This window comes from Papio anubis, chromosome 3 (assembly GCF_008728515.1).
Source record: "Papio anubis isolate 15944 chromosome 3, Panubis1.0, whole genome shotgun sequence".
Classification (NCBI taxonomy): Eukaryota; Metazoa; Chordata; class Mammalia; order Primates; family Cercopithecidae; genus Papio; species Papio anubis.
Window position 1 is genome coordinate 161,980,152 of NC_044978.1, and position 9,429 is coordinate 161,989,580.

The window sequence follows — 9,429 nt, forward strand, 5'->3', positions numbered from 1 at the left end:
GAAGATGGAGACTCAGGCATCTGGGGTTTTTTTGGTCTTTTTTTGTTTGTTAGTTTTCTGAGATGGAGCTTTGCTCTTGTTGCCCAGGCTGGAGGGCAATGGCACAATCTCGGCTCACCGCAACCTCCGCCTCCCAGGTTCAAGAGATTCTCCTGCCTCAGCCTCCCAAGTAGCTGGGATTACAGGCATGCACCACCATGCTCAGCTAATTTTGTATTTTTAGTAGAGACATGGTTTCTCCATATTGGTCAACCTGGTCTCGAACTCCCGACCTCAGGTGATCTGCCTGCCTCGGCCTCCCAAAGTGCTGGGATTACAGGTGTGAGCCACTGTGCCCAGCTGTATCTGTATTTTTTAAAGCTACCCAGGTGATTCCACTGTTCAACCAAGGTTGGGAAGAGAATGTAAGAAAGGAATCAAATTAGGGAAGTATGGAAACACATTTGTCAGGATTCTCTGGAGAAATAGAACCAGTAGAATGTGTGTGTGTGTTTGTGTGTGTGTGTGTATATATATATACACACACATAAACAATTGTATACACACATATACAATTTACATGTATGTATATATGTACATACATATATTACAATTTACATACACACATACATATGTAAATTGTATATGGTACATATAATTGTAATTGGCTTACATGATTATGGAGGCTGGAAAGTCCAAACTCTGCAGGGTGGGCTAGGAGGCAGGAGACCTGGAGGCAGGAAGAATTAATACTACAGTTCAAGTCCTGAGGCCATCAGGTGGGGACCCAGGGAAGAGCTGATACTGCACTTCCATCTTAAAGACTGCTGCTGCTGAATTCTCTCTTGTTCAGGGAAGTCAGTTCTATTTGGACCTTCAACTGATTAGATAAAGCCCACCCATTTTATGGATGGAAACCTGCTTTACTCAAAGTCTCCTGATTTCAATGTTAATCTCATAGAAAAACACTCTCACAGAAATACCCAGAATAATGTTTTGTTTCTTTGTGTGTTTGTTTTAAAAAGACATATTTATTCGGCATCATGATCAGACTGTTACATTTAGGAACTAACAGCATGCGTGCAAGAAAAAAGTCTACATTTAATGCTTTTTGTGGGAATGCTTTATGCTTTCCACAGAACAGAAACTAAAATAACCTATTATGCAATTAATTACAAATACAGTCCTTGAGTTTTTTGCCCATACACATGAGTATTGTCTAACACATGTCTTCTTTGTGGCAGCTAGGCCCTGCCACCACTGTGCTTGGCTGAGTTCACAAATCTGTTGCAACCTGTAGCTTCCCTGTCACTTCTCTGGCTCGCTGTCCTGCCGAGCTTTGTTTCCTGGCAGTAATTAAAATCTTCCCCCACTGCCATAGCTACTGCTGCTACTGAAACCTTGGTTTCATGGTTTGGCAAAGTATTGGCCTTCACCACCACAGGGGCCAGAGCTTCTGCCTCCAAAGTTTCCTCCCTTCATGGATTCAAAATGTGAAGACTGATTGTTTTAATTGCCAAAATCATTGTAGTTTCCACTGCCTCCAAAATTGCTTTCATCATTACCAAATTCCTTAGAGCCATCGCCACTGCCACCACATCCACCACCACCATGGGTGCCACCAAAGCCACCACAACCACTGAGGTTTCCTCTATGACTGAAGTTGTCATTCCCACCAAAACCACCTCTATGACCACCACCAAAGTTTCCAGAACAATTTTGATCTCTTTGGCTAGATGAAGCACTAGCCATCTCTTGTGTGACAGGGCTTTCCTAACTTCACAGTTGCAGCCATTCACAGGATGGCATTTCCAAATGACAATCTTATTCTTGGAGTCATGGTCTTCAAAACTTACAAAAGCAAAGCCCCTTTTCTTGCTACTGCCTCATTCAGTTATGATTTCAATCACTTCAGTTTTCCCAAACAGTCTGAAATCATCTCTTTGGTGATGTTCTTCAGTGTCTTCTTTCATGCCACCAACAAACACCTTTTTCACAGTTAAGTGGACACCTGCTCTTTGAGAATCTTCTCTTGAGACAGCTCTCTTTGATTTCACAGCTCTTCCATTCACCTTGTGTGGCCTTGCATTCAGGGCTGCCTCCACCTCCTCCACAGTGGCACTGGTGACGAACCCAAAGCCCCTGGAGCTCTCGGTATCTGGATCTGTCAGACCACACGGTCTGTGAGAGTGAGCCTTCCCCACTGCTCAAAATGGCTCGTCAGACTCTCATCAGTTGTTTCAAAGCTCAAGCCCCTGATGTAGAGCTTCTGCACCTGTTCAGGCTCTTTAGAAGACTGGCTTACACACGATGCCCGTGGGAAGAGAGACCTTGATGATGCTTCCTCAGCAGCATCCCCAGGCAGAAAGCCAGAATAATGTTTGACCGCATATCTGAGCACCATGACCCCACCACGTCGGCACATAAAATTAACTATCACAATTTAAATTGTTTGGAAACACTCAAAAACCTCATGTTTAGCGAGTGAAGACAGAAGTTTGGTGGTTATTTGAAGTTGTGCTTCTCTTGTTTGGTTACAAACAGATTCTCTCTGAAATTCTCCTGCGGCTTCCCCAAGATGAAGCTTTCACCTGTCATTTGTAAGCTCTGTTCCCAGAGCCCATAGATTTTATTAAAATTAAGGATTATGAGAAGATACAGTGTTTTTTTTCCAGTTTTCATTATCTCTGAATTGGATGTTTTTATTAGAAGATTATCAACTTTTTTGTCAGTGGTAGCAAGTGTTGTAAAATGTGCAAAGAGATTCATTTTAAGTCATGAATATATCCTCTTAAGAAAATCTGATTCTTTCTGTCCTCTTGAAAGAACCTCAGTGTCCAAACCCAGAACTCACAAAGATTGGTGGCAAGAGTTCTGTTGACCTCAATAGGAAGGAATCCATGATTTATTGGGAAAATCCTGAACAACCAAATTATCCCTTCTCTCCTTTATAAAAGAGCTTTGGAGACTTTCCATGTCACCAGCAATAGGATTTGCTTTCTTCTATAAATGATTGGAAAGTGTATTTAGAATTGCTTTTTATAAGCAGCTGGCCATCAGGTTGTCTGGATTTCCTGAGGTGTTTCATCTCAGGTAACAGGTGAGAACTTGGAGGCCTTTGGCTAAGCAACAATCTCAGTTCTGCACGTCCAGCTGGCCTTGCATCCTCTACCCTTGTTCAGGCTCCAGGTTCAGAGTGCACACGTGAAATATTCAGTCCAGTGAGAAGGCCCAGGCCATGTGGAAACAGCAGGGGGTCGGAGGACTCATGCTAAACCTCTTACAGTGGCCACATGCAGCACTCTGGTTCCCGGGATCTTGGGTTCTGCCTGGAGCCACTTTTAACCTGGGGAACCAGCTGACTGGTAAAGCTGGGACTGCCGTGAGTCAGCAGGAAATTGAGTCAGCCTCATTGATTTGGAATAGGAGGGTGTGGGCGGAGTTTGTGGGGACCCTGAATGGGTTTTTGTGGTCATGGAAATAGCTTCATTTTGCCAGCTATGAATTGACTAGCATTCATGCAGGCCCAGAAGCAGAAGAGTTCGTTAAAGGTAAGTCAACCTTTTGGCAGATCGCAGCCCTAAAACAGGAGCTATGACATGTGGATCTGCCTTGTTTTAGAGACTCAAGAGCAAGGGGGAATAACATGGGATTTCTCCCACATGGCTTCTCTGCTTACACAAGGGGTACGTGAGAAGAGCTATCCAACCATTAGAGACAGCCTGAACCAGCGCAGTGTTGTGCTTCTATCCTGTTCCCTGCTAAAGTTCAGCAGAGTCTCAGTTTTCTATGTAAAACCTCTCAGGAATGACACGGGTGTGAGAACAATTCTGCTGTGTGTGGTCCTGGTTGTGTAGGCAGGACCGGTGTGCCCCAGTCCCAGATGCTCCGGTTGTTAAAACATTGGAATATTTTCATACAACCTGGTAAATAGACATTGACTGAAGCTCTCTGTTTGCTTCCCCACTGTCAGCTATCCAGCCCCTCTTCTGGAACCTCATAAACTTCTCCAGGATCCAGAAACTAAAGGGTTAATTCCTGGCACAGTGGGACATCCAGAAAATCTGATTCACTCTTTTTTGAAAACAAAAATAAAACAAAACAAACAAACCAATGAAAAAACCAGTAACAAAACCCAGAATTCAGTAAGATTGGTGGCAAAAGTTCTATCAGTCTCAATAGATAGAAATTATAGTTTGTTGGGAAAATGATGGAAAACCCAAATACCCCTTCTCTCCTTTATAAAGGGACTTTGGAGATCTTCCATGTCACCAGCAATAGGATTTGCTTTCTTCCATAAATGATTGTAAGCTTCAGCACCAGGACCAGCTACATCCTTTTGGACTGGTCTTTGACGACACAGTGGTGGTTAAATACAGTGTGACCATCCCCACTGACTGTGTGTTCTGTTAAATGAAGGTTTTGGGCTAGTAACCCAAGGACTACATCTATGGTCCTGCCCACATAGTTAGCAGAAAATATCCCATCATTGTATCCAGGGAATTGCAGCTATTTCAGGGTTTTGGGCATCTCTCTCAGGTACTCAGGCAGACTCTTGTGTTCTGTCACTTGGGTCTCTTCACCATACCACCATGTGGTGCCTCTGCCACCAATGATCCTCTTCTGGTGGCCTCACTGCTACCTCCAGCCTGACCTCAGGAAGGGATTGCTACCTCCTTGCGTCCACTTCATCTCACACGTGGGCAGGCCCACCTGCTTGTTTGCCATAGCAAATCAGAGGCCAGGGCGTTATTCTTATTGAGAACTAGCCTAGGTATAGGAATAATGGCAGGAAAGTAAAAGTTAGATAAAAGCTCACAGATCTGATGGACCCAGGCCTATCTCCGCATTTTTACAGGTCAGTTTCCTAGATTGCATCCTGGTGGCCACTTTGGGGCTGGGCTGGGCTTCCCTGAGCAACTATCAGAAGCACTGCAGATGTCTCCTCACCTTAAAGTCCAGGCCAAGCTCCAAAAAGAGGAAGTGTTTTTCTCACCTACGTCTAGGCCCAAGACCAAGAGCTTGGTCAAAGTAAAGTAACACCAGACTCATCAGTCTCTCTTCAAGGGTTCAGACATTTTGCAAAAGAGTCAGACCTGGAGTCAACCAGGTATAGAATAATCTTCAACTCCCATTTACCACAAGGATGTGATATTATTATTTCCATTTTGTGGAAGAGAAACAGAAGCCCAGAAACGTTTAATAACTCAACTAAACTCACACAGCCTGTAAAGCTTCTCAGGCCTTGTACCTGGATGATCACTCCAAAATCCACGCTTTTAACCACTACACAAAGCACTTTTCTCATGGGGACGAGGAGAGTTTTTTAAAGTCTTTAATCATCAACAAGTTGCAAAAGTGTGAAAGGCATACAGAGCGTTTGAGTTAGGCATGAAGGCAAGCTTGAAGAGCTTTACTGGATTTCATATGAAACGGAAGCCAATAACGAAAAGCTTAGAAGAGGATACATCAGTGGAACACTTTTGAAATTTCCCAGTTAACTTTTTCACCATCTTACCTGTGATGCCAGGACAGGTGGCTTCAATCACAGCACTAACGTTCTCGAGTTCCTCAATTGCTCTGTTCCTGCTAACATTATCCACACACAGCTGTTTAAGATCAGCAAACACAGGTGCAGTGGCTACAACCAGCTCAGTGTTTTCACAACACCTTGATCTGCCACGTTTTGTTGTTTCTTTTGTATCAGGCATCGTTCCATTGTGATAAAGCTCCATTTGGGATGCGTATTATTGTCCCAGCTGATCTTTTCCAATTAAATTTGTCATTGCTGTATTTCTTCCTTCTGTCCTTAAAATCTACACATCAGCTGAATCAGTACATCAGTCTTCTGATTTACTTGCTAGCACTACAAAATGCCCTTATGTATTCTTGGTAATCTCTTTGGTTTCCCATGTAGGTGAGAAAATATCCCCAGATTGAATCTTTTGAGGACAGGGGCCATGTCTTAAGCATCTTTGTCTTTTTCTCAGCCCCTGGCACTGCACCTGATGTAGACACATTGGAATTCCCTTACCACCTACTTCAAGTCCATCCTATGGCAACTCTAAACCATTTCCGTGTATCTCTGCTGTGCAGAGAAGGTAAGAAGCAAACCATTCTCATCCCCAAACAGCCTTTTATTTTCTTAAATTTCAGTTAAATTTCTTCTCAATATTTCTCTCATTGGGCCAAGTGACAAATGTGATTTTCCAAAAATTTTTTCTTGCTACTCATGGAAGCTAATTTTACATGGTAGCATATGCACTGGGCCAAACACCTTTAAGGCAACTTATTCACAGGTGCAGAGAATTTCTATGTGGACCTCTTTGGGAGGCTATCGTGCAGCCTACCACAGGCAGAAAAGGTACTAAATGACACAGATCATCTTATTGTGCTAGAAAGTAAAGAAATGCTCAATAAATGATCAGGGCGTGCCAAAAGGATACCAGAAATCAGCTTGAAGGACTTTGTATGAGTTTTCTAGGGCTGCCATAACAAAGTACCACAGTCTCAGTGACTTAAACAACAGAAACTTGTTTGAGCACCGTTGAGAGAGCTGGAAGTCCAAGGTTAAAGTGTCGGCAGGATTGACCACTCCTGCGGGCTCTCTCTGCAGCTTGCAGAGGGCTGCCTTCTCTCTGTATCTTCACATGGCCTGCCAATGTGCATGCACTGAGAGAAAGAGGAGAGATATTTGGTGTCTGTCTTCTTAAAAGGACACCAATCCTGTTAGATTAGGGCCTCACCCTTATGACCATATTTAACCATAATTACCTCTTTAAAAGTCTTATTTTCAAAGGCAGTTACACTGGGTCTTCAGGTTTCAAGATAGACATTTTGGGGGAACACAATTCAGTCCATAACAGGCCTCTGGATCTGTACTGGGATCCAGGTCCTGCTGTGTGAGCAAAACCAGGTTAAGAAAGTTCTCTGGACATCAGCAGGTGGAGAGAAGTCTGGGTGTGTAGTGTAGAGCATCTAGTAATAACACATAGCTTTTAATTCCACATTGCTTGAGTGACTGAATGCAAAAACATTCTGTTTGGACAGATCTGTACCACTTTTCAGTTTCAACATTTGACCTCTGTCTCGTTACTTTTTTCATGGGGTAAACATAATTTGATGGCCATGAAATGTGTGAACCTACTTGGGTGTCTTGATCCTGCACATAAGAGATAACACTTTTGGGCTTCTTCCTGGCCCTAATTAGTCCTTGAAGTGTCACATAATAGCCCTGTGCATTACCACTTAATCCGTCTTCACCACAGCCAGGGCTACCTTCGTATGCAACTGGTCATGTTCTCAATGCTCCCTCTCACCCTCAAACCCAACTTAAAGTGATTCTCATCGTTATCCCAAAGATAAACTATAAGATAAATGGAGCAGAGGTTATAAAGAAAAAGCATCGAATCACTTAGAAATATGTTTTCTTTTCTTTCATTCATTCTTTCTTTCCTACTATAAAATAAATGGGAAAAATTATCTACAGTAATGAAAAAATGCAATATATTTTGCATTTCTTTCCAGTGTTTTCCATATGTCCATTCCTGGATACTGCTTTCAATCCCAGGGCATACACAATTATATATTCTGCTTTTTATCCCTAACCTTAGAGAATTTAGTATGTTGCATGGCAGTTTTAAAACACACCTGCAAATTGTTTGTCACTCATCTCATGGAGGGGTGGTATCTATGTCCCCTACCCATGAATCTGGGATGACTTAGCAAGCACCTTATAACCAATAGAATGCAGCAGATGTGACACTGTTTTTAACTTTCAAAACTGGGTCAGAAAAGACCATACAACTTCTGCCTGGTTCTTTTGGGATGTTAGCTCCAGGGGAAACCAGCACCATGGAAGAAGGCCAAGTATCCTGAGAGCGCTGTGCTGGAAAGCCCACATGTAGACACCAAAGATAGCCTAGCTGAGCTCACAGCTGACAGCAGCGCCGGCTCTTAACCGTACACGTGAGCCATCTTGGATATCCAGGCTGGTCAAGTCATCAGATGTTTGCAGCCCCAGCTGACATCTTACTGCAACTGCATGAGTAACCTCAAATGAGAACTGCTCAGCTGAGCCCTTTTCAAATTTCTGATGCACAAAATTATGAGCAAAATGAAATGGTTGTTGTAGGCCACTACATTTAAAGACAAATTTTCACACAGCGATAGTAACCAGAATGAACTGTGATATCTGGAAATGAGGGTCTGCAATAATAGAAATCTAAACCACATGCCATTGGTTTTGAGGCTAGGCAGCAGGCAAGGGCTAGAATGTACACTGAAACCTGATGGGCCTTGAGAAGTGCAATGTGTCAGGGAGGGCTTAAAGGAAGGTGAGGGAGATTTACAAGAAGCTGAAGGAGAGGAGACTGTGGTTATGTAGCGGTGGAAAGTTTGCAAAACTATCACCTGCAGTAATGTGGAAAATAGAAAATGTACTAAAGGAGCGCAATGATCTAGCTAAGAAAATTCCCAGGCAGAGTGTTTAAGATGCCATCTGGGTTCTTCTAATTGCCTATGACAACATGAAAGTAGAGAGAATAAACAAATAAACTTTAAAAACCAACTATTTTATTTTCAAGGGAAATTTGAAAGAAATACAAAGGGCTCAAGAGAATATTTTCCGTCAGCAAAGGATTCTTAAAGTAAGAAAGGACCTTAGGGAAAAGATCAAACTCAGGGCTCTTTCAGGAAAACACCATCAAAGGGTAAAAATAAAGCCAGAGGGGCAACTTCAAAACACTTCTTTTTATGATTTCAGAAAGATTTAAAGTGGTATCTCCTAGACCCGGTCTGCTAGATAAAATGTCTAAGGATCTTAAGATCATGCTTTGTAGTAGATCATCCCTCTTAAGTCATAGATCTTCTAGGCTCTGAAGGACGTTGCAGCCTTATAGAGAATTAAAGATAGAGAACAGTCTGTCCCAAAGACCCTTTATGGTCTTTGTCCAATGAAGGGACTCTAGTAAGATTCATAAAAGCTGACAAATGTTTCAAGAGAATTATATTGGCAGAAGCAATACCATCTTGGTTGGAAAGAGGCAGAAGCAGCACAAAATGAAAGTGGTTCTGATCCACAACCTTCTGTGGGAAGGAAGCCAAATCAGAGAGCCACCCAGCTGCACTCACAGGCTGTTTTTCGTGAAAAGGGAAGGACGACTTAGAGGGAAAAACCAGGAGCCCAGGTGGAGGAGCCGAGAACCTAAGAGGAATTCCCTAGTACAATCAGTACAAATCAGTACTAATGAACAGTCCCCTAGTATAATTAGTACAAATCAGTACTAGGGAATCAGTACTGATGTACTTAGTACTTAGTACATCAGTACAATCCACAGTACTAGATGACATGAACCAAGAGCTGGTGACAGGTACTCAGTTGAATTTCAAGTTTCTCTGGACTAGTGACTGCTCTGTGCTTGCCATCCCTTCCTTTTTGAATAGGAGTAT

At 42.8% G+C, this 9,429-nt stretch overlaps 1 pseudogene; it reads right to left on the reverse strand.

Annotated features, from left to right (window-relative positions):
• Positions 1–606: 606 nt before the first annotated feature.
• LOC110743239 lies at positions 607–7,325 on the reverse strand (annotated as a pseudogene).
• Positions 7,326–9,429: the final 2,104 nt, after the last annotated feature.